Source organism: Mustelus asterias, chromosome 29 (genome assembly GCF_964213995.1).
Source record: "Mustelus asterias chromosome 29, sMusAst1.hap1.1, whole genome shotgun sequence".
In the NCBI taxonomy this organism is placed as follows: Eukaryota; Metazoa; Chordata; class Chondrichthyes; order Carcharhiniformes; family Triakidae; genus Mustelus; species Mustelus asterias.
Window position 1 is genome coordinate 17185088 of NC_135829.1, and position 25207 is coordinate 17210294.

Consider the following 25207-nt stretch of genomic DNA (forward strand, 5'->3'; position numbering starts at 1 on the left):
TGGATCACTGTCTGTGCGGAGTTTGCACGTTCTCCCCATGTCTGCATGGGTTTCCTCCGGGTGCTTCAGTTTCCTCCCACACTCCAAAGATGTGTAGGTTAGGTGGATTGGCCATGTTAAATTGCCCCTTAGTGTCCAAAGATGTGTAGGTGAGGTGAATTGGCCAGGCTAAATTGCCCCTTAGTGTCCAAAGATGTGCAGGTTAGGAGGATTGGCCATGTTAAATTGCCCCTTAGTGTCCAAAGATGTGTAGGTGAGGTGAATTGGCCATGCTAAATTGCCCCTTAGTGTCCAAAGATGTGCAGGTTAGGAGGATTGGCCATGCTAAATTGCCCCTTAGTGTCCAAAGGTGTGCGCATTAGGTGGATTGGCCATGCTAAATTGCCCCTTAGTGTTCAAAGATGTGCCGGTTAGGTGGATTGGCCATGTTAAATTGCCCCTTAGTGTTCAAAGATGTGCCGGTTAGGTGGATTGGCCATGTTAAATTGCCCCTTAGTATCCAAAGATGTGGGCATTAGGTGGATTGGCCATGCTAAATTGCCCTGAGTGTCCAAAGATGTGCAGGTTAGGTGGATTGGCCATGCTAAATTACCCTGAGTGTCCAAAGATGTGCAGGTTAGGTGGATTGGCCATGCTAAATTACCCCTTAGTGTCCAAAGATGTGCAGGTTAGGTGGATTGATCAATGCATGGGGTTAGGGTGGGAGATTTTGACGAGGTAGGGTGCTCTTTCAGAGGGCCAGTGCAGATCCAATGGGCCGAAAAGTCTCTTCTGCACTGTAGGATTTCTATGATTTCACCTGTGAGAACTATAGAATCTGTACAATGCAGAAGGAGGCCATTTGGCTCATCGAGGCTGCACTGACTCTCCGGAGGATCTTCTTACCCAGGGCATCATCACCACAAGGGCAGTGGAAGCAGATACGATCCACAATTTCAAAGGGAAATCAGATGGAAAGTAGAGGGAAATAAACTTGCCGGACTATGGGGATCGAGTGGGGGAATGGGGCTGAATTCTGGGGATCGGGTGAGGGAATGGGAATGGGCTATGGGGATCGAGTGGGAAAATGGGAATGGGCTATGGGGATCGAGTGGGGAAATGAGAATGGGCTATGGGGATCGAGTGGCGAAATGGGAATGAGCTATGGGGATCAAGTGGGGCAATGGGACTGGGCTATGGGAATCGAGTGGGGGAATGGGGTTGGGCTTTGGAGATCGAGTGGAGGAATGGGACTGGGCTATGCGGATCGAGTGGGGGAATGGGAATGGGGCTGGGTTATGGAGATCGAGTGCGGGAATGGGACTGGGCTATGGGGATTGAGTGGGGGAATGGGAATGGGCTATGGGGATCGAGTGTGGGAATGGGACTGGGCTATGGGGATCGAGTGGGGGAATGGGAATGGGGCTGGGTTATGGAGATCGAGTGCGGGAATGGGACTGGGCTATGGGGATCGAGTGGGGGAATGGGGTTGGGCTTTGGGGATCGAGTGCGGGAATGGGACTGGGCTATGGGGATCGAGTGGGGGAATGGGAATGGGGCTGGGTTATGGAGATCGAGTGCGGGAATGGGACTGGGCTATGGGGATCGAGTGGGGGAATGGGAATGGGCTATGGGGATCGAGTGCGGGAATGGGACTGGGCTATGGGGATTGAGTGCGGGAATGGGGTTGGGCTATGGGGATCAAGTGGGGGGAATGGGGCTGATGGGAGATAGATGGGCTGAATGGCCTCTTTCCGTGCCATTAGCAGTCTGTCATTTTAGAAGAAGGAATCCCCTGGGGTAATTCCCCGTATGTTTCCTTGGTGTAAATACTGATAGCTCATATCATGTTGATCATTATGAATGAAAAGGATGAATATTTAATAAACTCTCTGTAACAATTTCTCTGGACTTACAGCTGCCGCTTCAGTCACTGCCTGGGATTCCCTCACTGTTACAGAGAGAGAGAGAGAGACACTTCCCTTAACAAAAGGAAATATGAAGCTATTCTTTCTTGCATGTCTGTGCTCAAAGCTTTACTTATTAAAGTTTAATGTTTATTTATTAGTCACAAGTAGGCTTACATTAACAATGCAATGAAGTTACTGTGAGAATACTCTATTCGCCACACTCCGGCGCCTGTTCGGGTACACTGAGGGAGAATTTAGCACGGCCAATGCACCTAACCAGCACGTCTTTCAGACTGTAGGAGGAAACCGGAGCACCCGGAGGAAACCCACGCAGACACGGGGAGAATGTGCAAACTCCACCCAGACAGTGACCCAAGCCGGGAATCGAACTCGGGTCCCTGGTGCCGTGAGGCAGCAGCGCTAACCATTATGCCACCATGGCGCCCTCAACTTACGTTTTAAGACCATGGTTTAGAGTGCACTCTCTCAGACAGGATCTGGTACACGATAAAAAAATATCCTGCGTAGAATCATAGCAATGGTTGCAGAACAGAAGAAGACCATTCGCTCCATCATGTCTGTGCTAGCTCTCTGAAGGAGCATTTCACCCAGTGCCACTTCCCGGCCTTTTCCCAGAGGCCTCAACCCTTTCCTTTTCAGATCCAAGCTCCGTTTGAAAGCCTCAGTTGACCCTGGTTCCACCACACTCCCAGAACGAGAGGGTCGCTGTTTAAAAATAAGGTGTCACCCATTTAGAGATCAGGATATTTTCTCTCAGAGGAGGTGAGTCGCTGGAACTCTCTTCCTCAAAGGACGGTGGAAGCAGAGTCTTTGAGTATTTTTAAAGCTGGGTGGATAGATTCTTGGTGAGCAGGGGAGGGGGAGGGGGGGGCGAGGGTGAAAGGTTACTGGGGGAAGGTGGGACGCAGATTTGAGGTTACTATCAGATCAGCCATGATGTCATTAAATGGGGGAGCAGGCTCGAGGGGCTGAATGGCCTACTCCTGCTCCTTGTTCGGATGTTCATCTTACCCACAATGCCCCATGTAACGGACGCCATGTTAAAACACGGGACAATCCTACCCCACCCTGTCACGCTGGTGTTCCGCTATTTGGATGTTACTCAGACACTCTGTTCATCTCGATGGGACTCTTTGTATGTTCCATCAACTATTTAAACCCCGTGAGACTGATACTTAGGTGTTATGTGTCTGCACCTAACGCTGGCTGGTTGTATGTTTCTCCCGCTGTAAGCAGCATTTCCACTGCTATTGGCCAATTGTTCTGTTCCTCTGAGCCGTATCCACCCTGGGACTAAACCGACCATCGTCCCCAATTGTAACCCCCAAAGCGTCTTCAGAGACAGCCCAGTGTGCTGGGCAAGGCGACATCCCAATTGCCAGGCCTTCAAACTTCCCCATCACAGCAGAGCGTAGATGTCTCCCAGCTCCCTCGCACCACAACCCTCATTGATCATTTGAAAGTGGTCTCTAAAAACTACTGAACCAAACCATCAGATATTGTGTTTCACCTGCTCACCTCTGAAGAGACACATTTATGATAACATCTTTGACAATCTTCGGACTTTACAAAGCACCTTAAGTGCTTTTGAAGTGTAGCCGCTGTGTGATGGTGGAAATGTGGCAGCCAATTTGCACACAGCAAGATCCCACAATTTCCTCGTGAGAGGCTACGGAATCCTATGGCGAGTAACTCACCTCCTGACTCCCCAAAGCCCGTCCACCATCGACAAGGCACAAGTCAGGAGTCTAATGGAATACTCCCCACTTGCCTGGATGGGAGCAGCTCCAACAACACTCAAGAAGCTCAGTACCATCCAGGACAAAGCAGCCCCGCTTGATTGGCACCCCATCCACAAACATTCAATCCTTCCACTACTGACGCTCAGTAGCAGCAGTGAGTACCATCTACAAAATAAAAGCAAATTACTGCGGGTGCTGGAATCTGAAGCCAAAAGAGAAAATACTCGAAAATCTCAGCAGGTCTGGCAGCATCTGATGTGGAGATGCCGGCGTTGGACTGGGGTAAGCACAGTAAGAAGTCTCACAACACCAGGTTAAAGTCCAACAGGTTTATTTGGTAGCTTTCCAAGTGCTGCCCCTTCATTAGGTGAGTGGGACTTGTGTTCACAAACAGGGCATACAAACATGCCCTGTTTGTGAACTCAACTCCCACTCACCTGATGAAGGAGCAGCGCTCCAAAAGCTTGTGCTGCCAGATAAACCTGTTGGACTTTAACCTGGTGTTGTGAGACTTCTTACTGTGCCCACCCCAGTCCAACGCCGGCATCTCCACATCATGGCTTACAGATGCTGCCAGACCTGCTGAGATTTTCCAGCATCTTCTCTTTTGCTGTACCATTTACAAGGGGCGGCAGGGTAGCACAGTGGTTAGCACTGCTGCTTCACAGCTCCAGGGTCCCGGGTTCGATTCCCGGCTCGGGTCACTGTCTGTGTGGAGTTTGCACATTCTACCCGTGGGTTTCCTCCGGGTGCTCCGGTTTCCTCCCACAGTCCAAAGATGTGTGGGTTAGGTTGATTGGCCAGGTTAAAAATTGCCCCTTAGAGTCCTGGGATGTGTAGATTAGCGGGTAAATATGTGGGGATAGGGCCTGGGTGGGATTGTGGTCGGTGCAGACTCGATGGGCCGAATGGCCTCCTTCTGCACTGTAGGGTTTCTATGATTCTATGATTTCTATGCACCGCAGGAACTCACCAGGGCTCCTTCCAAACCCATGACCACTACCATCTAGAAGGGCAAAGGGCAGCAGATACCTGGGAACATCCCCTCCAAGTCGATCACCATCCTGACTTGGAAATATATCACCGCTCCTTTGCAGCTGTTGGGTCAAAATCCTGGATCCCCCCTCCTAACAGCACTGTGGGTGGGCCTACCCCTCATGGACTGCAGCGGTTCAAGAAGGCGGCTCAACTCCTTCTGAAGGGCAATTAGGGATGGGCAATAAATGCTGGCCTGGCTAGCGATGCCTACATCCCATAAATGAATAATAGAATATAGAACAGTATAGCACAGGAACAGGCCCTGCGGCCCACAATGTTGTGCCAAACATGACGCCAAATTAAATAACCCCTTCCGCCTTCTGAATAATGTCAAAATAATGACCAGAGAACCTATCTTTATTGATGTTGGTCAGTTAGTCGGAATGTTCTGGATGGAAAGTATTTTGCCACAGGTCTGTCTGGAGTTTGATCGCTTTGAAGCTATTTTTAATCAGAGCTGGTTTTGAAAATCCACGATGTTACTCAACAGATACTTAATGAGGTGTGATCAAATTCCCCCTCTCTGCTGGTTTGACAATGATTGGAATGGGATCCATAAGCTAAACACTCTCCAGCCCGCCATGCAGAGTGAGGAAGATGTAACAGCGTCTGAAACATCCCTCCCTGAAACTGCTGCTTATTGTCAGGCCAATATTTTAATTATCCACCTGGGCCTCCTGTTTTATTGGTTAAAAGAAGGGAAGCCATGTTAACCAGTCCCAACTGGCGCAATCCTGTCGATAATGGTGGTAACATGGCAACCCGGTACTTACTGCCCTGGTTGTGCCTCGGTCAAAGCCGTTATCATTTTGAGGGGGCCAGGAGGCTGAGCATATACCCCTGGGGGGGGTGGGGGGGTGGGCTCTTTCGCTTGGCAAGATGGTGAGGTGTGGTCACCTTCCTGCCTCCCCCCCCTGCACCTCCCCCAGCTCCGCCCCCGATTGAGGTCTGGGTTAAATGAGTCAAGGTTTTCCCTCCTATCCTTGGGCCAATTGAAGTCCTCACATGACCAATGAATGGTCACTCCAGCGCCTCACTCTGTCACCGCTGGTGATCTACCAGCTGCGGGGGTGCTCATGCCACCTGGGCAGGCCACCAGATATGCCCTGCTGACTCAGGGAAGGTACCCTCCTGATCAGGGACGCTGTGCTCCACAGAGGGCGCCGTGGCAGCAAGGGCCACCCTGACATACAAACGTAGGAATTAGGAGTAGGCCCCTCGAGCCCGCTCTGCCATTCAATAAGATCACGGCTGATCTGATTGTAACCTCAACCCCACATTCCCGCTCTCCGGTAACCTTTCACCCCTTGTTAATCAGGAATCTATCTAGCTCTGCCTAAAAAATATTCAAAAACTCTGCTTCCACTGCTTTTTGAGGAAGAAAGTTCCAGAAACTCACGATCCTCAGTCAAAATATTTCTCCTCATCTCTTGTATAATTACAAGTCATTATAATTAGATATGAAATAACTTAAGCGCTGAGTATTCATGCTAATGGTTACTGGAAAAAAATCTACATGTTCACGGTTATTAATAATAATAATTATTAATAATAATAAAATAAGCGACTCCTTATTTTTAAACGGTGACCTCCTAGTTCTAGATTCTCCATCACAAGGAAACATCCTCTCCACATCCACCCTGTCAATACCCCTCAGGATCGTAAAGGGTTTTGATCAGGTCACCTCTTCTAAACTCTAATGGATTCAAGCTTAACCTCTCTGACACGTCCTCACATGACAACCCGCCCGTGATAGCGTGGCTCCTTTAAGGGGTGGGTCTTCATGGGTCTTGGGACTCTACTGGGGCCTATCAGGAGGAAGTGGGTGAACCGTCACCAATCGGATCCTGTAGGAGCTAACCTCTACTGGGAGTCCTGTACCTGTATTAAGTTTGTTTGTATCTAGTTTTACTTACCACCACTAAATCTCTGATGTGATTCAAGGCCCTCTTGTCCTGATACTTCACAACACCGCTCATTCCTGCTGTTAGTCAAGTAAACCGTCTCTGAACTGCTTCCAATGCATTTACATATTTCCTTAAATACGGAGACCCATACTGAACACAATACTCTCGATGTGGTCTTACTAGTGCCCTGTGCAACTGAAGCATAACCTTCCTATCTTCAATTCCCCTCACAATCAACAATAACATTCTATTAGCTTTGCTAATTGCTTACTTTTTAAAAAATTCTTTCATGGGACATGGGCGTCGCTGGCTGGGCCAGCATTTATTGCCCATCCCAGTTGCCTGAGGGCAGTTGAGAGTCAACCACATTGCTATGGCTCTGGAGTCACATGTAGGCCAGACCAGGTAAGGACGGCAGATTTCCTTCCCTAAAGGACATTTGTGAAGCAGATGGGTTTTTCCGACAATCGACAATGGGTCATCAGTAGATTCTTAATTCCAGATATTTTTTATTGAATTCAAATTCCACCATCTGCCGTGGTGGGATTTGAACCCAAAGATGTGCGGGTTAGTCCAAAGATGTGCGGGTTAGGTTGATTGGCCAGGTTAAAAATTGCCCCTTAGAGTCCTGTGATGCGTAGGTTAGTGGGATTAGCGGGTAAATATGTGGGGGTAGGGCCTGGGTGGGATTGTGGTCGGTGCAGACTCGATGGGCCGAATGGCCTCCTTCTGCACTGTAGGGTTTCTATATTTCTAACCCAGGTCACCAGAACATTAGCTGGTTAATAGCCTAGCGATAATACCACTAGACCATCGCCTTCCCCGACTGTACTATACCTGCATATAAATAAGCCTTTTGTGATTCATGCACTCGGACACCCAGATCCCTCCGCACCTCAGAGTTCTGCAATCTCTCACAGTTTAGTTTTTTTGTTTCTCCTGCCAGAATGGACAATGTCACATTTGCCCACACTCTACTCCATTTGCCAGAGTTTTGCCCACTTATTCAACCATCAATGTCCATGGGAAGAACACCCTGCCCTCTGCACTGACCTCCCTCGGCAGTGCCTGACTGACTCTGGCAAGTCCACCCCACGACCTCCATTCTGTGGTTGCTATGGTTGCTCCTCATCCTGGGCCTCCTGCAGTCCCAGTGGTGGCCACCGCCTCCCCCGATGGTGCTGCTGAGTCTACAGAGCTGCCACTCTCACACTCACACTGCCACTCTCACTACCACAGATAAATGCTTGAGGGGGATCCCCGATGGGATTAGATGCCAGAGATATCCCGGATAGGGTTGGCACTACCTCTCCGGTGGGTGGGAATGGGGGCAGCGCAATGGGCATTAAATTCAGGCCAGTGACTCATTTCTGCCATCCAAGTCAAATCCATAGCAGTGGGGGAGAGGTGGTGGGAGGGGTTTGGGGGGAGATTTGTTGGGGGTGGGGCTCTGTATTTGCAACATGACGAACAGAGAGCAATGCCACACACGGTCGTCTAGTGATTATGAAAACACTCAAGCACCTTTCTAAATTGGTTTTGAATCCTCATTTTGGATAGGTCGCTGCCGGAATGTTCCAGTATCAGTGATAACTCGCTTGGTAACACTCTCCCCTGCGAGACGCCCCATTTTGTGTGGGGTCCAGTTTCCCCCCCCACGCCAAGTGCAGGGCTGAGGGTGTGCTGCACTGTCAGAGATGTTGCCCTTGGGATTAGACGTCAAACCGAGATCTCGGGCAGTTGTGAAAGGTGCCATGACATTATTTAAAGCGGGGGCGGGGTGGGGGCGTTGGGGGGTTCTCCCTGGATGTTCCTGACATTAACATTTGTGGGATCCTGCTGTGCGCCCAGCGGCTGCCGTGAGTTCCACCGTACGATGGTTACATTGTTAATTTTAAAAATCGCTTTATTTTGTGATTTGAATTGATTTGATTTATTATTGGGCGGCAAGTGACACAGTGGTTGGCACTGCTGTCTCATAGCGCCAGGGACCCGGGTTCAATTCCGGCCTCGGGTCACTGTCTGTGTGGAGTTTGCACGTTCACCCCGTGTTTGCGTGGGTTTCCTCCGGGTGCTCTGGTTTCCTCCCGCAGTCCAAAGATGCGTGGGTCAGGTGGATTGGCCATGCTAAATTGCCCCTTAGTGTCAAGGGATTGGCAGGATAAATAGGTGGAGTTACGGGAATAGGGCCTGGGTGGGATTTTGGTCGGCGCTGACTTGATGGGCTGAATGGCCTCCTTCTGCACTGTAGAGATTCTATGATTGTCAAATGTATTGGGATACAGTAAAAGGTATTGTTTATCGCGCGCTATACAGACAAAGCATACCGTTCATAGAGTACATAAGTGACAAGGAAGGACTGAGATGCTATATAAATGCAAGACATTTCCTTCAATGAGCGTGATGAGGGTGAAATTGAAATTGGCAACTAATAGATCAGAAATGGGTGTCTGTATGACACCAGTATTTTGTTTTGACATGTCAGGTCTGAGGGGACATGGGGGGTCCTGGATTTCGTGACTATTCCGGCCCACATGAGGTGATTTTTAGACTGAACACTTCTGGCAGGAATCCTATGGGATGGCAAGGAAAGCTGGCGTGATGCCCGAGCCAACATTGCACCCCGCTGATTTCAGTGTGCCCGGCTACATAACCCACCCGTAGACCACATCGATGAAGTTACAAAGAACCCACACCCAATCTATCGGAAATTGACCAGGTCATTCCAAGGTTAGGTGGATTGGCTATGCTAAGTTATAGAATCAAAGAATCTACAGTGCAGAAGGAGGCCATTTGGCCCATTGAGCCTACATTGATCACAATCGCACCCAGATCCTATCCCCATAACCCCACATATTTACCCTCCTAATTGCCTAAGGATTGCCCCTTAGCATCCATAGATGTATAGGTTAGGTGGATTGGCCACACTAAATTGCCCCTTAGTGTCCAAAGATGTGCAGGTTAGCTGGATTGGCCATGTTAAATTGCCCCTTAGTGTCCAAAGATGTGCGGGTTAGGTGGATTGGCCATGCTAAATTGTCCCTTAGTGTCCAAAGATGTGCAGGTTAGGTGGATTGGCCATGCTAAATTGCCCCTTAGTGTCCAAAGATGTGTAGGTTAGGGGGATTGGCCATGCTAAATTGCCCCTTAGTGTCAGGGGTATTAGCAGGTTAAACATGTGGGGTTACGGGGATAGGGTCTGTGTGGGATTGTTGTCGGTACAGACCCGATGGGCAGAATGGCCTCCTTCTGCACTGTAGGGATTCTATGATTAGGTTCCTGACTTGATCGAAAGAACTAATTGATTGTCCTCACCCCTGATTCCGTCCCATGGGCGGGCAAGATACCGGAAAATCTTTCCACAACGCTGAACACTGGGAGGAAAAGATTAGTCTGTATAATCTCTCCATGATGAGCGTAAACAGGGCATTTGACGGCCATTAAAAGTGAATGTATGAAAACATCTCATTAACTGGCAGACGACCGGAATTAATCTTGTATTCCAAGCCATTATCTTTTCTTTACAGCTTCAGCCGGGGTGATTGGTGCCGGCAGTTAAAGCAGCCAATCTGTATGTGGAGGAGGGAGTGATTTTTAAGAGCTGGGATCTGCAGCAGGAGAGGACAGCTGGGGCGACGTTTCATTAAGGGCTGAATTGTCGTCGCCAACTCACTGACTGATTCAGCAAAGATTCCCTCCTGAGGTGATGACAAAGGGCGGCCTGGCAGAGATCCATCGGCTCAGAGCATCATAGCCGCCTCCTGCTCACTGATCTGAGACCCTCAGATTCACTCACACAGCTATTCTCACATTCAGCAGCGCAGAGGCAGATATCTCACTGTTACCAGGACGTTTCAGCCAGGAGTCGGCCATCATAGAACATAATCCCTACAGTGCAGAAGGAGGCCATTCGGCCCATTGAGTCTGCACCAACAACAATCCCACCCAGGCCCTATCCCTGTAACCCCACATATCTACCTTGCTAATCCCCCTGACACTAAGGGGTAATTTTAGCATGGCCAATCCACCTAACCTGCACATCTTTGGACCTAAGAGGCAATTTAGCATGGCCAATCCACCTAACCTGCACATCTTTGGACACTAAGGGGCAATTTAGCATGGCCAATCCACCTAACCTGCACATCTTTGGAGTGTGGGAGGAAATCGTGTCACAGTGGCTGAATTTGATAAGGGAACATTTTCATTAGGATATTAACTCGGCAAGTGGTTTGGTTGTGGGAGATCCACCCCATCCCATCTGTTAACAGAGACAGGAATCCCATCATGGCAGCTTTGCCCCTGCCGGGTTAATTATATCCCAGGCAGCCCCGTTGTTACATTAGTGCAAATTAAAAGAGTATTCCCCTTAGGATCTCTGACCACAGCGGGCAATCAAATGCCTCCTGTAAATGTTTGACGAATATAATAGACTCAGCGATAATTGGAACTTTCAGTCATTGCGCACTGAGGGGAGGAGAATTGTGTCGAACCCATGGGGCTGTATGACTCACATTGAATGTACACAGTGAATTATACAGAAACATAGTAAATCGAAGCAGGAGGAGGCCATTCGGCCCTTCGAGCTTCCTCCGCCATTCATTATGGTCATGGCTGATCATCAAATTCAATATCCTGATTCCCACCTTCCTCATATATAGAAACATAAAGAACAATACAGCACAGGAACAGGCCCTTCGGCCCAACAAGCCTGTGCCGATACACGGTTTCTATCCCTCTGTTCACCTCCTGTTCATGTACCTATCGAGATACGCCTTGTACGTTGCTAAGGTACCTGCTTCCACCACCTCCGCTGGCAATGCGTTCCAGGCACCCAACACCCTCTGTGTGAAAAACTTTCCCCGCATGTCTCCCCTAAACTCACCCCCTCTCCCCTTGAACCTGTGCCCTCTTGTAGTCGATCCTTCCATCCTGGTAATAAGTCTCTGACTGTCCATCCTGTCTGTGGCACGATGGCGCAGTGGTTGGCACTGCTGCCTCACAGCACCAGGGACCCGGATTCAATTCCCGGCTCGGTTCGCTGTCTGTGTGGAGTTTGCACGTTCTCCCCTGTGTCTGTGTGGGATTCCTCCGGGTGCTCCGGTTTCCTCCCACACTCCAAAAGACATGCTGGTTAGTTGCATTGGCCGTGCTAAGTTCACCTTTAGTATACCCGAACAGGCGCCAGAGTGTGGCAACTAGGGGATTTTCAAAATAACTTCATTCATAGCTTCTCGTGACACTAATAAATAAACTTAACTTTGAATTTTGTAGGCATCAATTTTTGGATTTGAATGTGGACCTCAACACTGATCTCATATCCACCTGTTTCTCTTTTTAGGAGGACCGAAATATATTTTTCTTTCTAGGAGATATTCTTTCTGTCGGTAGTCATCCATCAAGCCTCCAAATGGTTTCATAGAATCATAGAATCCCTACAGTGCAGAAGGAGGCCATTCGGTCCATCGCGTCTGCACCTACCACAATCCCACCCAGGCCCTATCCCTGTAACCCCATGTATTCACACTGTTAATCCGTAATATATCATGGCCAATGCACCGAATCAGCACATCTTTGGACTGTGGGAGGAAACCTGAGCACCCGGAGGAAACCCACGCAGACTGGGGAAGAACGTGCAGACTCTGCACAGACAGTGACCCAAGCCGGGAATCGAACCCGGCTCCCTGGCGCTGTGAGGCAGCGGTGCTAACCACTGTGCCAATTCTTGGCTCTTGGGATCTTCCCGGCTTGCCCTGCCCATCAGCTGGCGGTGCGCGACGGTAAGGTCGCCCCCTACTGAGTCCAATAGAGAAGCGCGGTCAGGTGCTCTGTCTCAGGAGTATCTTTGAGTTGGCGACCTTTCCAAATGTCATCCAGAATAGCTTACTTGCATTCCCAGGCTGGGGAAAATCAGTAAACAGTGCTTTATATCAGGTTTCTTTAACAAGAGTTGACGCTCATAACTCAAGAGTCAAATTAACCACGGCCAATTTTATAGAATGCCCTCTTGGCACACAATCCAATCCAGCAGAATGCACCAATCAGCTCACCGCCTGCACAAGCTCCCATTCATTAGCATAAATTCACCTGCAATTCATCAATTTGTCCGACATTATTCTAATCTCCAGAGCCACTCAGCTCCCCATTTCCATGAACTAAGCCTCCCATCCATTGACTCTGTCTACACTTCCCGCTGCCTCGGCAAAGCAGCCAGCATAATTAAAGACCCCACGCACCCCGGACATTCTCTCCTCCACCTTCTCCCATCAGGAAAAAGATACAAAAGTCTGACATCACGTACCAACCGACTCAAGAACAGCTTCTTCCCTGCTGCTGTCAAACTTTTGAATGGACCTACCTCACATTAAGTTGATCTTTCTCTACAGCCTAGCTATGACAGTAACACTACATTCTGCACTCTCTCATTTCCTTCTCTATGAACAGTATGCTTTGTCTGTATAGCGCGCAAGAAACAATACTTTTCATTGTATCCCAATACATGTGACAATAATAAAATAAAATCGAACAGCAAAATTCCTCACAGTTAACCCTGAGTGAGATACCCTGTGCAGGGGAGGCAATGGCCTAGTGGTATTATCGCTAGACTATTAATCCAAAAACTCAGCTAATGTTCTGGAGACCCGGGTTCAAATCCCGCCACGGCAGATGGTGGAATTTGAATTTCATAAGTCATATCTGGGATTAAGAATTTACTGATGACCATGAACCCATTGTAGATTGTTGGAAAACCCATCTAATTCAATAATGCTCTTTAGGGAAGGAAATCTGCCGTCCTTACCCCGGTCTGGCCTACAGGTGACTCCAGAGCCACAGCAATATGTTTGACTCTCAACTGCCCTCCGAAGGGCAACTAGGGATGGGCAATAAATGCTGGCCAGTCAGCGACGCCCATATCCCATGAATGAATAAAAAAAGGTGAAGCAGCCAGTTTGGAAATGGGTCCGGGAACTCGTGAGAATACACAGACTGTACCCAGCAAGATAAATAACCAACCTGCTCCTGCCTCAGGCAAATTGAGCAGCAATTCTATAAGACCATAAGATATAGGACCAGAATTAGGCCATTCGGCCCATCCAGTCTGCTCTGCCATTCAGTCATGGCTGATAAGTTTCTCAACCCCATTCTCCCACCTTTTCCCCGTATCCTTTGATCCCCTAACCAATCAAGAACCTATCTATCTCTGTCTTAAATACACTCAATGACCCAGCCTCCTCTGTGGCAATGAATTCCACAGGTTCACCACCCTCTGGCTGAAAACATTCCTCCTCATCTCCGTTCTAAAGGGTCATCTCTTTACTCTGAGGCTGTGCCTTGAATCCGAGTCTCTTATCCTCATGGAAATATCTTTCCTATGTCCACTCTATCCAGGCCTTTCAGTATTCTGCAAGTTTCAATGAGATCCCCCCTCATCCTTCAGAACTCCATCAAGTACAGACCCAGAGTCCTCAAATGGTCCTCATACGTCAAACTTTTCATTCCTAGGATCATTCTTGTGAATCTCCTCTGGACCCTCTCCTAGGCCAGCACATCCTTCCTTAGATATGGGCCAAAAATTAAAAGTAAAGTATTAGTCACAAGTAGGCTTACATTAACACTGCAGTGAAGTTACTGTGAAAGTCCTCCAGTCGCCACACTCCGGCGCCTGTTCGGGTACACTGAGGGAGAATTTAGCATGGCCAATGCACCTAACCAGCATGTCTTTCAGACTGTGGGAGGAAACTGGAGCACCCAGAGGAAACCCATGCAGACACGGGGAGAACGTGCAAACTCCACGCAGACAGTGACCCAAGCTGGGAAGAACCCAGCTCCCTGGTGCTCTGACGGAACAGTGCTAGCCACTGTGCCACCATGCAAAATTGCTCACCATGTTCCAAAAGTGGTCTGACCAGAGCCTTATAAAGCCTCAGCAGTACATTCCTGCTTTTCAAGTGCTTTAAAAGTTTAAAGTTTATTTATTAGTGTCACAGTTAGGCTTAAATTAAGACTGCAATGAAGTTACTGTGAAAATCCCCTAGTCGCCACACTCTGGCGCCTGTTCGGGTACACTGAGGGAGAATTTAGCATGGCCAATGCACCCTAACCAGCACGTCTTTCAGACTGTGGGAGGAAACCGGAGCACCCGGAGGAAACCCATGCAGACACGGGGAGAACATGCAGACTCTGCATAGATAGTGACCCAAGCCGGGAATCGAACCCGGCTCCCTGGCGCTGTGAGGCAGCAGTGCGAACCACTGTGCCATTTCTTGGCTCTTGTAATCTTACTGGCTTGTCCTGCCCACCAGTCGGTGGTGCGCGACGGTAAGATCGCCCCCTACTGAGTCCAATAGAGAAACGCGGTCAGGTGCTCTGTCTCAGGAGTATCTTTGAGTTGGCGACCTTTCCAAATGTCATCCGGAATAGCTTACTTGCATTCCCAGGCTGGGGAAAACCGGAATGTAAACAGTGCTTTATATCAGGTTTCTTTAACAAGAGTTGACGCTCATAACTCAAGAGTCAAATTAACCACGGCCAATTTTATAGAATGCCCTCTTGGCACACAATCCAATCCAGCAGAATGCACCAACCAGCTCACCGCCAGCACAAGCTCCCATTCATTAGCATAAATTCACCTGCAATTCACCAATTTACTCGACATTATTCTAATCTCCAGAGCCACTCAGCTCCCCATTTCCCTGAACTAAGCCTCCCATCCATTGACTCTGTCTACACTTCCCGCTGCCTCCGGAAAAGCAGCCAGCATAATTAAGGACCCCACGCACCCCGGACATTCTCTCCTCCACCTTCTCCCATCAGGAAAAAGATACAAAAGTCTGACGTCACGTACCAACCGACTCAAGAACAGCTTCTTCCCTGCTGCCATCAGACTTTTGAATGGACCTACCTCGCACTAAGTTGATCTTTCTCTACACCCTAGCTATGACAGTAACACTACATTCTGCACTCTCTCATTTCCTTCTCTATGAACAGTATGCTTTGTCTGTATAGCGCGCAAGAAACAATACTTTTCATTGTATCCCAATACATGTGACAATAATAAAATCAAATCGAACAGCAAAATTCCTGACGGTTAACCCTGAGTGAGAGACCCGGCGCAGGGGAAGTGATGGCCTAGTGGTATTATCGCTAGACTATTAATCCAAAAACTCAGCTAATGTTCTGGAGACCCGGGTTCAAATCCCGCCACGGCAGATGGTGGAATTTGAATTTCATAAGTCATATCTGGGATTAATGATGACCATGAACCCATTGTAGATTGTTGGAAAACCCATCTAATTCAATAATGCTCTTTAGGGAAGGAAATCTGCCATCTTGACCCGGTCTGGCCTACAGGTGACTCCAGAGCCACAGCAATATGTTTGACTCTCAACTGCCCTCCAAAGGGCAACTAGGGATGGGCAATAAATGCTGGCCAGTCAGCGACGCCCATGTCCCATGAATGAATAAAAAAAGGTGAAGCAACCAGTTTGGAAATGGGTCCGGGAACTCGTGAGAATACACGGACACTTCCCAGCAAGATAAATAACCAACCTGCTCCTGCCTCAGGCAAATTGAGCAGCAATTCTATAAGACCATAAGATATAGGAGCAGAATTAGGCCATTCGGCCCATCGAGTCTGCTCCAACATTCAGTCATGGCTGATAAGTTTCTCAGCCCCATTCTCCCACCTTTTACCCATAACCTTTGACCCCCTTACCAATCAAGAACCTATCTATCTCTGTCTCAAATACACTCAATGACCCAGCCTCCTCTGTGGCAATGAATTCCACAGATTCACCACCCTCCGGCTGAAGAAATTCCTCCTCATCTCGGTTCTAAAGGGCCGTCCCTTTACTCTGAGGCTGTGCCCTGGGATCTGAGTCTCTCCCACTAATGGAAACATCTTCCCCACGCCCACTCTATCCAGGCCTTTCAGTATTCTGTAAGTTTCAGTGAGATCTCCACTTATTCTTCGAAGCTCCATCGAGTACAGACCCAGAGTCCTCAAACGCTCCTCATACATCGAGCCTTTCATTCCCGGGATCATTCTGGTGAACCTCCTCTGGACCCTCTCCTGGGTCAGGACATCCTTCCTTCGATACGGGGCCCAAAGTTGCTCACAATATTCCAAATGTGGTCTGACCAGAGCCTTATAAAGCCTCAGCAGCACATCCCTGCTTTTGTATTCTAGTCCTTTAAAAGTTTAAAGTTGATTTATTAGTGTCACAAGTGAGCTTACATTAACACTGCAATGAAGTTACTGTGAAAATCCCCTAGTCGCCACACTCCGGTGCCTGTTCGGGTTACACTGAGGGAGAATTTAGCACGGCCAATGCACCTAACCAGCACGTCTTTCGGGCTGTGGGAGGAAACCGGAGCACCCAGAGGAAACCCACGCAGACACGGGGAGAACACGCAGACTCTGCACAGACAGTGACCCAAGTCGGGAATCGAACCCGGGTCCCTGGGGCCGTGAGGCAGCAGTGCTAACCACTGGGCCACTGTGCCGCCACTCTCCATATCTTTGGACAGTGGGAGGAAACTGGAGCACCCGGGGGAAACCCACGTGGACGCGGGGAGAATGTGCAGACTCCGCACAGACAGTGACCCAAGTCGGGAATTGAACCTGGGTCCCTGGCACCGTGAGGTAGCAGTGCTAACCACTGTGCCACCGTGTTGCCCCTCGTGAAATGAGTGTATTTGTGCTCAAGCAGAACTAGGGTAAGAGGCAGATCAGTTGTGGAGGGGAGGGGTAAATGCTAACATTATTGCTCCCATCGTCAGAAGTTTGTTGGTTCAAGTCCCAGGGCGGGGATTTGAACATAATATCCATGCTGACACTCCAGCGCTGTCCTGAGGGAACGCCGCACTGGCAGAGGTGTTGGATGAGAAGTTCTTTGCCTGGCCTCACAGGTCAACATAAAAGATCCTCCGGCGCTCCTTAGAAGGGCGTAAACACAGCGATTGGACATTTGATCCTTTCAACCTGTTCTTCCCTTCAATCAGATCATGGATTGAAGGGGATGAGAGGTCTTCCTGGTGTTCTGGTCCATATCTATCCCTCCGAACAACAGATTACCTGCTCATTGTAACACTGCTGTTAGTGGGAGCCTGCAGTGCACCACTGGGCTGCCGCGTTCCATACATCACCAGACTGATTCCGGAGATGAGGGGTTTGTCGTGTGAAGAGAGATTGAACAGTTTAGGCCGACACTCTCTGGAATTTAGAAGAATGAGGGGAGATCAAATTGAGGTAGACAAGATGATAAAAGGCATGGATAAAGTAGACGGATGCTTCCTCTTGTGGGACATTCTAGGACGAAAGGTCATAGTCTTTGGATAAGGGGCAGCAAATTTAAAACAGAGTTGAGGAGAAACTACTTCTCCCAAAGGGTTGTGAATCTGTGGAATTCGTTACCCCAAAGTGCGGTGGATGCTGGGACAGTGAGTAAATTTAAGGAGGAGTTAGACAGATTTTTAATTGGTAATGGGGTTGAAGGGTAATGGGGAGAAGGCAGGAAAATGGGGATGAAGAGCATATCAGCCATGATCAAATGGCAGAGCAGACTCGATGGGCTGAATGGCCTAATTCTGCTCCTATATCTTATGAACTTATGAGTGTATTACAGCAGCGATGATACTAAAAAATACCGTACTGGGTATAAAATGTTGAGGAGGGATCATCAGAGGCTATGAAAGGCAAAGGAAGTCTTTCTCTTCCATTTAGCCCATGTTGGCCCTGTTATTGAGAAATCTCCATCACTTGGACCCAAACTTGTTTGTTTTCCACACTTACTGCAGCACGCAGGGACAACGGGCTCAGTCTGAATGAATGTCTCTGCAGCTATAGAGGGCGGGATTTTCCAGTCCCACCCACATCCCCGACCGGAAATCCCCGTCCGAGGTCACTTGGATATACATTGCTTTTTCTTCACTCTCACTAGATCAAAATCCTTTTTAACGGTTATGCATTCACTATTTTGCTGTAAATGTTCTATTTCTGATTAATGTCAGAGCAATGTAGAGGTGACACTGGTTATAAATCTACAACAACTTTATTCAGCATACTTTAAAATATCTCAGTAATCAGAGGATTTCCACAGACGTTCTCTCAGCCACATTCCAGAACCTTCTGACTGATGTCTGTCAAATTTTCCGTCCTGCTCGCGTAGAAAATTTACTCCATCATCTTAGAAGCTTAGAGCAGGGAAGAAAGGTGGCACGGTGGCACAGTGATTAGCATGGCTGCCTCACAGCGCCAGGGACCCGGGTTCAATTCCGGCCTCGGATCACTGCCTGTGTGGAGTTTGCACATTCTCCCCATGTCTGCGTGGGTTTCCTCCGGGTGCTCTGGTTTTCACCCACACTCCAAGATGTTCAGGTTAGGTGGTTTGGCCATGCTAAATTGCCCCTTAGTATCAGGAGGGTACATACGTGGGGTTACAGGGATAGGGCCTGGGATTGTTGTTGGTGCAGGCTCGATGGGCCGAATGGCCTCCTTCTGCATTGTAGGGATTCTAAGAAGCATTTTGGCCCATTTGTGCTTAGTCTCACATCCTTGCATTTTGTCCATAACTCTGCAGATTTCTCATCCCCAAGGACTTGTCCACTTCCTTTTAACATTATTTCTAACCTTGCTTGAGTCTTGTCTCTGATTTCACTTGGATATACATTGCCTTTTCTTCACTCTCACTAGATCAAAATCCTTTTTAACGGTTATGTATTCCCTATTTTGCTGTAAATGTTCTATTTCTGATTAATGTCAGGACAATGTAGAGGTGACACTGGTTATAAATCTACAACAACTTTATTCAGCGTACTTTAAAATATCTCAGTAATCAGAGGATTTCTACAAACATCCTCTCACCCCACATTCCAGAACCTTCTGACTGATGTCAGAATGTTATGGACAAAAAGCAAGGATGTGAAACTAAGCACAATAGATCAAAATACTTCTTAGATTCCCTGCAATGCAGATGGAGGCCATTTGGCCCTTCTAGTCTGCACCAACAACAATCCCACCCAATGCCTATCCCCGTAACCCCACATATTTCCCCTGCCAATCTTCCTGACACTTCAGCTCCACTCACAGTCTCAAGCAATTAAGCACAGTGAACACGCATCAGACTAACACAATCAAACACAGATGTGTTCCTCCGGGAGCTCCAGTTTCCTCCCACAGTCCAAAGATGTGCAGGTTAGATGAATTGGCCACGCTAAATTGCCCCTTAGTGTCCCCGAACAGGCACCGGAGTGTGGTGACTAGGAGGTTTTCGCAGCAACTTCATTGCAGTGTTAATGTAAGACTACTTGTGACTAGTAAATAAACTTTACTTTTAGATCAATTAAACCATTGGACACTACACATGTAGCACTGTGGGTACACATACGCAACGTGGACTGCAGTGGTTCAAGAATTGTAGAATCCTTACACTGCAGAAAGAGGCCATTCGGCCCATCGAGCCTGCACTGACAATAATCCCACCCAGGCCCTATCCCCTAACCCGGTGTATTTAACCTACTAGTCCCCCTGACACTGAGGGAGAATTTAGCACGGCCAAGCAACATAACCCGCACATCTTTCGGTCTGTGGGAGGAAACAGGAGCACCTGAAGGAAACCCACGCAGACATGGGGAGAATGTGCAAACTCCACACAGACAGTGACCCAAGGCTGGTATTGAATCCGGGTCCCTGGCACTGTGAGGCAGCAGTGTTAACCACAGTGCCACCGTGCCGCCTTGAGCCAACATGACCCCGAGCCGACATGAATCTTACCGACCCTACCCACCCTTTAGCATGGGAAATCTTATTTGTTTGTATGCACTGTTTACCCTGTGAGCCCTCACCCACAGTAGAAGCATAGGTCACTCCGGGGGTAACTGATACACCTCCCTGTTCCAGCCATTTTATTGACTTGAGCCTATAACAAGCCTGGACTTCAGACGCTGTAATGTAAGTAGGCCGAAGCCTAGGCAGCATCCGAAACCCAAAAGTATCAGAAATACGAGATGCCATTAGCCCGGAGGGTTTCGGATAACGGATACTCAACCTGTATAAGTCCTTCCCATATCAATTCTGCAAAAGACGTGATAAAATATTGTGCCTGTTCCACTCCAGATAAAGCCCCGCGCAGCGTTCAGTCTAACGAGGTGATAAAAGCTCCATGCAATGAAGATTTGCAAACATTAATCGATACAGTCGTAAAGGATGATGGTAGATATGGGCTTGCACACAGCTGCAAGGCAACGTACACTAGGCCAATGACAAAAGCAAAAAGAACATTCCGGTGTGCGATATCATCCCAGGTCCAAATGGGTGAGCTGGCTGTAAAATCAGAGAGGCAGATTTTACCGTCTAGGTGGCAATTTATGGAGGCAAACATCGACTGCTTCTATTGGGAGCATGTGGAACTTCTCAGACATTCCTCTATAATCGTCACCGCAATGATGCTTAATATCCAGGCAGCCGAGATGAAAATCTATCCCAATTTCCTTCAGAATCTCTTCATCCACAAGTTTTGTCCGCAAATCAGTGGCGATTGTTCAGTAAGGACACGACTGATGTAGCCAAGAGATTGGACAACATCTTGGTGACTCCCACTCTTCCTGGAGTTCAGCGCAGGAACTGTTACTCTGTTATTTAAACTGCACTTTAAACTGCCGGGGATAATTTAAATAAAACCCAAATCCGACAACAAACAAAGTGAAATCCGCAAACATTTGTCAGGTCTGGCAGAATCTGGGTAAGTAAAGCCAACAGTTTAAGTCATACGCGCTTCCTCAGAATGCAATAATCTGCAGGACTGGCTAACTGCTCCAAATTCCGGAGGCTGTTTCCATGGATACAGCCTGGATGTTTCTCTGCACACCTGTTTTTTTCCACTCGCCCGAGAATTCAGGTTTCCTCATCGATTAGTCCCCCTGAAGATCTATAAACCTCTCTGGAAAATCTATTTCCCATACTTGAAGGTCCGTATCCCACTCTGGATGATCCATATCTCACTCCTAAAGATGTATATCCCACTCCTAAATATCCATATCTTACTGCAGAAAATCAAGTTCCCACTCCTGAATATCCATATCCCACTCCTGAATATCCATATCCCACTCCTGAATATCCATATCCCACCCCTGAATATCCATATCCCACTCCTAAAGATTCACATTCAACTCCAGAAAATCAATTTTCCACTCCTTAATATCCATATCACATTCTATCCATATCCATATCCTACACTGAAAGATTCATATCACACTCTGGGAGATCCATATCCCACACTTAAAGATCCATATCACATTCTGGAAGATCCATATTCCACACTTAAAGATCCATATTGCACTCTGGAAGATCCATATCCACCCTGAAGATCCATATCCACCCTGAAGATCCATATCCACCCTGAAGATCCATATCCCACACTTAAAGATCCATATTGCACTCTGGAAGATCCATATCCACCCTGAAGATCCATATCCACCCTGAAGATCCATATCCACCCTGAAGATCCATATCCACCCTGAAGATCCATATCCACCCTGAAGATCCATATCCACCCTGAAGATCCATATCCACCCTGAAGATCCATATCCACCCTGAAGATCCATATCCCACACTTAAAGATCCATATTGCACTCTGGAAGATCCATATCCACCCTGAAGATCCATATCCACCCTGAAGATCCATATCCACCCTGAAGATCCATATCCCACACTTAAAGATCCATATTGCACTCTGGAAGATCCATATCCACCCTGAAGATCCATATCCACCCTGAAGATCCATATCCACTAGATTTGCTGAGTGCAATACTGTGGCCATTCGCCTCCCTGACCAAACTGCACGCTATAAACGGAATTGAGATGACAAGAAAAAATGCTAAGAGTGAAGTTTGAGAGTCCTGTCTCTCGCTCTTGATGGGATTTTCCACGTCCGCCTGTGGCGTGTTCCGTGGTGGCAGAGGTGGCTGGTAGCGGGATCAACTGTCACCAGGGTTTCCTGTTCCATGCACCCCCTGCCGCTGGGAAACCCATCGCTATCAGCATGACTGGAAGACCCCACCTGCGAGAATGGCCAGAAAATTCCGAGTGTCCCCGGAGAGGGAGCATGCGGGTGTCCACGGGCACCTTCGAGGCCTTCCCTGCTTGTTGGACACCGCAGGAACTGGGATGTATTATTGACCCTTCTAATCACATCTTGGTTTAACATTTTAAGTTTCCTTTACGCCTTTTGTTTTGTTTTGGGCAGTTCCTCCACTTTTAACGGCCACCCTCCTTGTTTTATCCCTTAGTTTGTTTACTTTAATTATCTGCTTTACCCAAAAGAAAGAAAGGCCCAGCCTCTATCCCATTGCCACATCCAATTGCTTCGTGGATGATTCCAGGTTTTCTGCCCCTTTCCTGTGCGTTAGGATCAGACAGACGGTGGAATTTTCTGGCGGTTCTCGCCGGCCGGATCTCCCAGTCGTACCGATGCGAAACCCCCGCCACACAAAACGACATCAAAATCAGCGGGACTGGAAGACCCTGCCCGCAACCAATGGTGAGCCTTCCCTGTTGCTGGGCAACCCGCTGCAGGGACGGGGTAGGAAAACCCCGCCCCCGGATCACCAAAATCCACCATGTGATTAAAAGAAAAACATTCTCGTTTTCTCCCTTCTGCTGGTATTTTTTGTGCCAATTACTTTCTCCCTGTGTCCTCTGAATCCTGACCCTTCTGCCAACTGAAATAATTACTCTTTATCCACACTCATAAAACTCCTCATTATTTCCAACACCTCTATTAAATTGTCAATTAACCTTCTCTGCTCCGAGTAGAACAATCCCAGCTTCTCCGATCTCTCCACACAACCCCAGGGCCGGTGTTTCCAAACCTCCCCCCCTGCCGCAGACTCGAAGCTGGGGTGGGGGAGGGGGGATTGGGCGCACCTAAAATCCAGTGGGTGTCGCTCGCTAGCTCACCCCTGATCTATTGGAAATTTCATAGGGAGGCGGGGGTCACGAGAAGGCGTTTTTTTCCTGTGAGAAAAACCTTTTCACGCAGAGAGAGATTGGGGTCAGGAATGCGCTGCCTGGAAGTGTGGTGGAGACAGGTTCAATCAAGGCATTCGACAGGGCATTGGATGATTATTTTAATAGGAACAACATGTAGGGGTACGGGGGGAAAAAGCAGGAGAATGGTACTTAGTCATGATGCTCATTTGGAGGGCCAGTGCAGCCATGATGACGGCACGGTAGCACAGTGGTTAGCACTGCTGCCTCACAGCGCCAGGGACCCGGGTTCGATTCCCGGCTAGGAGCACTGTCTGTGTGGAGTCTGCACGTTCTCCCCGTATTTGCATGGGTTTCCTCCGGATGCTCCAGTTTGCTCCCACGTGGAAGACATACTGGTTAGGTGGATTGGCCGTGCTAAAGTCTCCCTCACTGTACCCGAACAGGCGCCGGGGTGTGGTGATTAGGGGATTTTCACAGTAACTTCATTGCAGTGTGAGCCTACTTGGGACAATAATAAATAAACTTTAAAAGATGGGCTGAATGGCCTCTTTCTGCACACCCTAACAATTCTGTGATCATGATTTGTTGGTGTCCATTGTACATCAGTAACTTTCTTATTCATTCATGGGACATGGGCATTGTGGGCTGGCCAGTTTCAGTGGCGGATTAACTACCACCCGGACCCCTCGGCTGAGCTTTAGTAAGGCCCCCTGACCTTGCCACCTGTCCCACCCTTCGTTGAATCAGAATAAAGTGACGTTAAGTGACGTTAGATAACTTATATCGTTGTACGATGTATCATGTACGACATGTATAATATCATAAAGTTATATGAATCAATTACAGCCCTTTTATTCATTTAGTTTTCATTTTCTTTACATTTGTACTTTAAAAAGCTTCCGTGTTTTTTGGTTTACGAAAGTGTCGGCCTGTTCCTGTGCTGTATTGTTCTTTGTTCTTTCGGAGTGGGAATGGAGGGATACAAAAGAATGGTCTAGTTTGGACCAGGGAGCAGCACGGGCTTGGAGGGCCGAAGGGCCTGTTCCTGTGCTGTATTGTTCTTTGTTCGAACAGCATGTAAATCAACAGATCGAAGCATGTCTGATTCAATGTGCATGAGTGCCAGATGACTAAGTTTCTCATCGCTCATGGTTGAGCGCAAATAGATTTTGATCCCCTTCAGTCCCGAAAATGAACGCTCATCTGAACAGTTAGTGATTTTTTTTTGCTCTCGGGCCCCCCTCCCTTCCAGGCCCCTAGGCTTAAGCCTACTCAGCCTAATGGTTAATCCGCCACTGGCCAGCATTTATTGCCCATCCCTAGTTGAGAGTCAACCACATTGCTGTGGCTCTGGAGTCACATGTAGGCCAGACCAGGTAAGGACGGCAGATTTCCTTCTCTAAAGGACATGAGTGAGCCAGATGGGTTTTTCCCGACAATCGACAATGGTTTCATGGTCATCAGTAGGTTCTTAATTCCAGATGTGGCGGGATTCGGACACGGATCCCCAGATCATTAGCTGAGTGTCTGGATTAATAGTCTAGTGATAATACCACCAGGCCATCGCCTCCATTATATCTACATTATATCTGATATAGATGTATAGTTCTTTCTGGATTGAGG

At 48.2% G+C, this 25207-nt stretch overlaps 2 protein-coding genes across 2 annotated transcripts in view; both read right to left on the minus strand.

The window, feature by feature from the left end:
* The window catches only part of cib2 (calcium and integrin binding family member 2), a 101660-nt gene that overhangs the window by 26052 nt on the left and 50401 nt on the right, over positions 1 to 25207 (minus strand). The window lies entirely within an intron of this gene.
* Positions 17036 to 25207, minus strand: part of slc25a44a (solute carrier family 25 member 44a) — a 352818-nt gene continuing 344646 nt past the window's right edge. The window contains exon 4 of the transcript XR_013495690.1: positions 17036 to 17078. The gene's annotated coding sequence lies outside the window, so the exon portion shown is untranslated. The remainder of the gene's footprint in view (positions 17079 to 25207) is intronic.